Here is a 7,093-nt window from a genome sequence, read left to right on the forward strand (position 1 = left end):
AAAACCAGCTGGCATCTGTTGGGTTGGTAATGCCATAAAAGACCAAGCTTTCTGACATCAGTGTGCAACAGCTGCCAATGACAGTGAATGACAGAGTTCGTATCAGATATGTGATTATTTTCAGAAACACTCTGAAAAGCATCCAAATATCTTGCTGTCTGATATTGCCACCATGAGCTTTGCTTTAAACTGCAAAGAACACTTGCTGCCTTCTGAAATCAGAGAAGGATGTGGCATTCCAGTGCAGATCCTGCCAGTTCTACTCCTGCCCCTCACAAGGACATCACACAGCCCCATCCCACTGATAAAAAAGGCAGTTGTTTACCTTAACTGCTTTAACCAGGGAACTTTTCTGAGGACAACACTTGAAAATCTGTGCTGCTTCTCTCAGCAGTATAACTCATGCTGTGCTCTTAAGCAGCAATTATCATCAGCCTACATGCTTTATTATTTTTGCCACAGAGATAGAAGAATAGAAAAATCTTCAGGACAAAACCAGAAATATTTACTTTGAGAGGCGCTGGATCCTTACCACTTTTCTGGTGAAAATGAGGACATAAGCCCTCTTTACCTCCAGTCAGATCTATTAGGAGCAAATTGCACTAACCTCTATGCTGGTATTAAGTGGGGATGTGAATAATCTGAGACTAACTAGAATTTCAATTATCATTTAGATATTGCCTTCTGGGAATTTTCTATTCATTCTACTTTTCTGTCAGACCTCATATAGCTCATAGTTTTCTTTGAATATAGATAAATGGATGCAATTCATTTATATATAGTTTTATCTAGAAAACAGGACAGTAAGTGTTTATTATTATAGTCATGACCTACACTAAGAGCATTAAATAAGATATATGCAGTCATTTTAAATTTTTACAACAATGCTCCACAGAGTTTAAGTATTCTAAGAATTGTTAGAATAAATATATTATTAATAAATATTCTGAGGATCACTCTATGCAGGCTTTGGAAGAAAGCAATGATTTGTTAATCCAACTCAGCAGATGATTTCTAGAACTTTACAGTGGCAGGATGTACATTCTTCTTCTCAGTCTGGGTCACAGCTTCTTACTGAAATATGATAATGATTCATTTCTACTCAGTCCTCCCGCAGCACACTATGCATATTGTCCTCTGCATCTTCACTTGCAATTCAACAACATCTGTGGTACCTACTGCAAATCCAAATATATTGGCAAATAAAAACACATAAATGCATTTGTATATATAAACACAGATAGATATATAAATACTTTTATATATACAAATACATAAATACAAAAATATTGGTAAATAAATACAAAGTCTTTTGTGATCTTTAGATAGGAATGACGGCACAAGAATAATGCACCAGAACTCCTAAGTAAAACATTTCTAAGAGACACAAACACTGGCCAGGGCAGTTGCAAACAATTTTGAGTGGACTGCATTTCCTTTCCACTTCCCTGGAGCAACACCTTCAGCTCATATACAAAGCCTTTCTTGTCTCAGCCCCTCCTAGATCCAACTCTAGCAAGCCATAATGTCACAACAGCAGCTTTCTGCTCCTACCACCCACTACAATCTCCCAGCACAGATGAGGGGTCTCAGGGAAGTTAAATGTGCCACAATCCTCTCAGCAGGGATTGGTATTACAGGAGCCTGAATGGCAGCAAAGATCTTGTCCTAGCAGCACCATACAATGAGGACTTGCCAGGAGTACTTCTTTGGGAGGTGGATTGCAGTGTGTATCCATGCTCAACTTTGTTTTCTCCAATGTCTGCGTTCCATTTCTCGTACTCTTCAGCTATTCTGCATGGACTCAATGCAACGCTAATCTGAACAAGAATTTCTTGAAGCAAGGATATAGCACAAAATGTTTACTGTGGGACTTCCCTTGAACTCAGCATCGATGTTTGCTTTAAAAAATCTGCTTTCTATTTCTTTATTGGACCCTGTGTTACAGGTTGGAGGTTAGATCCACAGTACAAGTTTGAGTGCTTCTAAATTGTGCAGTGCAACTCAGAAGAACAAGGTCAAATATCCTGGCATCCTTACATAATTAATGGGGAGAATTAGGCAGAGTTCCAAAGGGCAATCCAAAACTATCCCATGCACTGCATTGAAAGCCAATAAAGTAGTTAGTTAAAATTTTCACCTCCTCCCTAGAGTTTATACACTGTCTATTTCCATTATTGTGTGAGCTGCCCCTTCCTAGTGGGAAGTACCTTGAGATGCTTTCTGGAAGAGGAAGCCTTAGGTCCTGAACCATGTCAAAAGTACATTTTTCTGAGGAACAGGTCCTCACCATATGTCTATACAGTGATCTGAGTGAGAGAAACATCCATGAAACTTCTGCAGCTCACCAGCCAGGGAAATAAGGGCCTTCAAGGCTGAGAAGAGACATGTAAATACCTTACTTTGTAACCTAAAGATTAAGACATTAGCCTGGAGAATGAAAGGCCTGGGCTCTGGTTTACAGGATGAACAAATCCCAGTGGTCTGGCCAAGTAGTCTTATGGTGCTGGACTACAGACATCTTGTAAGGCAGAGTACATTGAAAAGAAATGTTCTGTGGACCTTCATAGCACTGGTAGGAAAGATGTCTCAACTCTAAACTGTATATGATGCACTGAAAATACTTTCAATTTCAATGATGCATCACTTTGGAAAAGTAAACCTGATAATTATAGTGCAAATACTATGGTGGGCTGCTAAGGGACCATAAAAATACTACCTCTACATTTCCTTTCCAAAGCTGTGTTGCAATAGTCTTTAAAAACTTATATACTCACTTTAATTATGACAGAAAAATGAAATATTTATATTACTCTCATCCTTACCAGATGTAAAGGAAAGGGATATTTGAACAGGATCAGTTTATTATACTGCCAATAAGAAAACCTAAAATTAGAAAACAATAACTGATTTTCACAGCAGCTCCAAAACTCGGAGTTAGACAGTCCTCAAATATGTCTGTTGCATTATTTTAGTAAGCAGAATTGTTCTGCTTAAGAAAGAAAATCCTCATTTTATAAGCCAAAGAACTTTAAAATAAATAAATAAATAAAGTACAACACTGCTGAAAGAGCTGATGTTCTCTTTGTTTGCAAGTGCAGTGAATAACCAGCTTATGGGTAGGCTGCAGAATAGATTTTTAATTACCATTACAGAGGCCAGTAAAGATATATTTTTTAGAATAAGTAACTTTATATGAACTCAAAACCACAAAAATACTGGTGCTTGTGACTTTCCTTTTCTCTGTAACCATTGCTGATTTTTGATCTGTGTATTAGATGTATGTAAAGCAATATCATGCAGAAGACTTTTTATCTTTTTCTGGCTGGCTTTGCAAAAGCATCTGCACTCCTTAAATTTCCTCTTCATTCCAGCTGCACTCTTCTCTAAGGCAAGAAAATGGCCTACAAAATGTTTTGAAAGTTAATTTTGAACCAGTACCAGAATGGCTTTTAAAAGCAAGCCTCTACTATAAAATCCTGCTTCCAGCTACAATTTGCTGATGTTTAATGGCCATCTGACAATTATGCAGTCTGTACCCACAGAAAAAGAAAGTGTATATACAAAGAACTCTCAATATTTTCATATCCCAGCTAGCAATGGCTCCAATTGTAAATGTAGCTCCTTAAGTATATGTCAAAGAATGGAGAGGACAGGTCAGAGGGGCAGTTGTTTGCGTCATCACAGGTTTCACTAGACAGACTGCATTAAGAATATTTATGAGTTGGAGGAGCAGAGTCGCCCGTAATGCAATTGCAGCTCATTTAATTGAGAAAAGAGAATGAAAAACGCTTACCTCAACATGTCTTCTTAAACCATCTTCTGATTTACTCCATTTGTATCAATACAGGAAGTCAGAGGCAAATTGAATTTATGGACCAGTGGAAGATAAACCAATTTTCTCTGGAGAAACCCAAGTAACATAGCTCATACCTGAGCTGCCTCTTCTATTTTCACATCAGTCACCATACACAGCATTTTACAAAGCAGTAAACCAATTTAAACGATCCGTACATGTCAGCTGTTGTACTGCTCACATGCCATCCCTACTGTGCAACTTTGTTCCTTGTATGACTGCTGCAGCAACACAACTCACCATCTCAGCCTTCAGCCCGGGCTGGGTGTCCAACATAGGCATCTACACTCACCTCAGGTCTTGATGGCTTCTGTAAGGACCTGCCATGGTGCTGAGCCCTCCTGATCCCCTCTTTTCCTGTAAGCCTGCCCACTTGTGAAGTGGCACCTGGCTGTCAGGACTAACAAGTGCTCCCAGCCATCACCTAGTACCAATTTAATTACAGTCTTGCCCCACCACCACTCCCAGTCTTTCTCTTAGGGTTAGCAAAAATACATGTGCCTTTCAAGGCTGCTTGTTCTAAGAGGCTTTTTTCAATTATCCCAATTAATTCCAACTGAAAAGCAACAGTGTGTCAAAGAAAAGCTTCAACATAAACAGGCATGTGTTTGAAAATACAGCTGACACGACACGAGCTTTTCTATACTTGGCATTTTCTGACAGGAAATGCCAGACTTGTCAGAACTGAAATGTTCCAGGGAATATATTGACAAAATGTCCAACTGACTTGAGGATGATTCCCATGGAAGTCTGGTTTGTCACTGCTCCATTTGCCCTCTCCTCTTTTCTCCGCTTGTCTCTCCAGTGGCTAACAGAGCAGGGAGTTGGGAAGCCAAGAATAAAGCAGTAAGCAGCTCCAGAGTCAGGAAGTTATATTCCTATGGAGTCCATGAAGTGTGTTCTGCTTTTGAAACAGCTTTTTAAGAACTTTCTTTCACAGTGAGCCATGCTAAGAAGCTAACCCAAGGACCTTCACACCCACAGTAGCATCCTCTCTTTTGAGACAGATGCAGTGCACTTTGGATGTCATTACTGAGTTGTCCCATATAGGCCAATGTGTAGGGGAAATGAGAGTTAATCGCAGTCACTGCAGAAAATCCTAACACACAACAGAAACTGAGACTAGGTAGTGCACAAAGTTTACCTTTAAAGAGACAAGTGAAAAGGTCACACATGTGAGACTGTGTGATGTATACCCTCATAAGACCAGCTACTCAGGGAGTGATTTTTCAATACCAGATCAGATTTTCAGTTGGTATAAACCACCTCTGAAATAAACAGAGCTATGCTGATTTGTGTCAGTGAAAGGACTCAATGTACTTGCCAATAAGCATTCTGATTTAAGCTTCAATTAATATCTTAGAAACATATATATTATTTTGTAGCTACTCCATATTAGAATCATAGAATAGTTAGGACCTTGAGGTCATCTAGTTCCAATGCCCCCACCATGGGCAGGGACACCCCACACTACACCATGCCACCCAAGTATCTGTCCAACCTGGCCTTGAACACTGCCAGGGATGGAGAATTCACAACCTCCCTGGGCAACCCATTCCAGTGCCTCACCACCCTCACAGTAAAGAATTTCTTCCTTATATCCAATCTAAACTTCTCCTGTTTAAATTTTAACCTGTTACCCCTTGTCCTGTCACTACAGTCCCTAATGAATAGTCCCTCCCCAGCATCCCTATAGGCCCCCTTCAGGTACTGGAAGGCTGCTGTGAGGTCTCCACGCAGCCTTCTCTTCTCCAGGTTGAACCCTGTCCATCAGTTCTGTAGCCCCGTATTCTGGATATACCTGCATTTATCCAAGCCAGAAATATACCCTTGCAACTTTAACTGGTGATTACCCTATGAATTTCTGGTAACAAGGAGTAGATAACCATTATTCTATGCAAGATCTGATTTGTCTGTTTTAATCAATGCTAAATGTTTTCAGATGGCTCCAGTTATTTAACTGCTTGACTGATGTCATTCCTATCATTAGTGGCATCCTTAATGCATATCAAAAGCATGGTTAGTTAGAAAGGACCCTTATAGCCATCCATTGCAGCACTCCAGCTGTGGGAGTCATCCCACCATGTTTCCATCATGGCAGCTATCTCATAGTTTTCCTGCTGCACAATGGATTCCAGCTCCTCCTGTTTGTTCCCCATGCTGCACACATTGATGAAGATACACTTCAGTTGGGCTATTGATGCTGCCACATTCTAAGGGGGGGAAGCCCTAATTTCTTGTGACTGTTCTTAGGCACTTCTATCGATGTGTGGTTTCCAACACATCAATAATCCTTGTGTCTTTGCTGCCACATGGCTCTCCATCCCCTGCCTCCACTGACACAGCAGATCAAAGGACGTCGTTAGCACACTATCCCTTAAACATTGTTATGCTGCCCCTAGGCTTATCTCTAGCAAGCCCAAGTTTTATTTCTTCCCCTTAAGAAGACATAAGTCTGGGACTCAAAAGAAGGCTGTATGACAAAGATGTTCCTGCAATATTCAGTGAGTGAGAAGATACTTTGTGCAAGGAAGCAGTGATAGCCCTACTGAGAAAAATGGTAAATAAACTTAGCCTTGATGCTGAGCTAACATGAATGTGCAGTGTCTGGCTGGGACAGGATATTGACAGAGCTCACCCTCTTCTTGAAGAAGACCACATAAAAACACCATATAGCAGATATACTCTCAGTTTCTCCCTCAAAACAGACTAAAATCACATCCACAGTAGTAAAAGAGAGACTCTACATACATCAAAGTACAGATCGCAGGGATTCTGTCTCTGATTTATAAAACACACGATAATTAGAAACTCTTTGGATTTTTCCCAAAGTGTGTTTTGGATGCTTAACTTTGACTACTTTTACTGAAAGCATGGCCCTCTGGTGCATCTTCCCACATACCTTAGTATAAATTGTCTCAGAGTAATAAATTGTCTCTTGGCTGAAGCCCTGCACTGTTTGAAAGTAATGGATCCTGAAAACAAGCTACCTCCTTGGAAGTATTTTGCTGGCAGGGACTGTCGTATTGATAACAAGGTCATTTAATAGGCATCTGTTGTAACCAAAACAAAAGTGATCATGAAGTCACTTCAGTGACTGGAAAACTTACAAAGTCTGGTATCTTTCCCTTTGTTTTGGCCTTTATTCAGTAGAAAGGGAAATGAGACAGGAATAACAAGCAGAGGAGTACACTGAAAGTTAGACTTCCATGGATTTGGGTGAGCCCCTTGTGTTTT

Source organism: Pezoporus flaviventris, unplaced genomic scaffold (assembly GCF_033815535.1).
Source record: "Pezoporus flaviventris isolate CSIRO_AGI_PZ_B2104156 unplaced genomic scaffold, CSIRO_AGI_Pfla_v1 ptg000072l, whole genome shotgun sequence".
Taxonomy (NCBI): domain Eukaryota; kingdom Metazoa; phylum Chordata; class Aves; order Psittaciformes; family Psittacidae; genus Pezoporus; species Pezoporus flaviventris.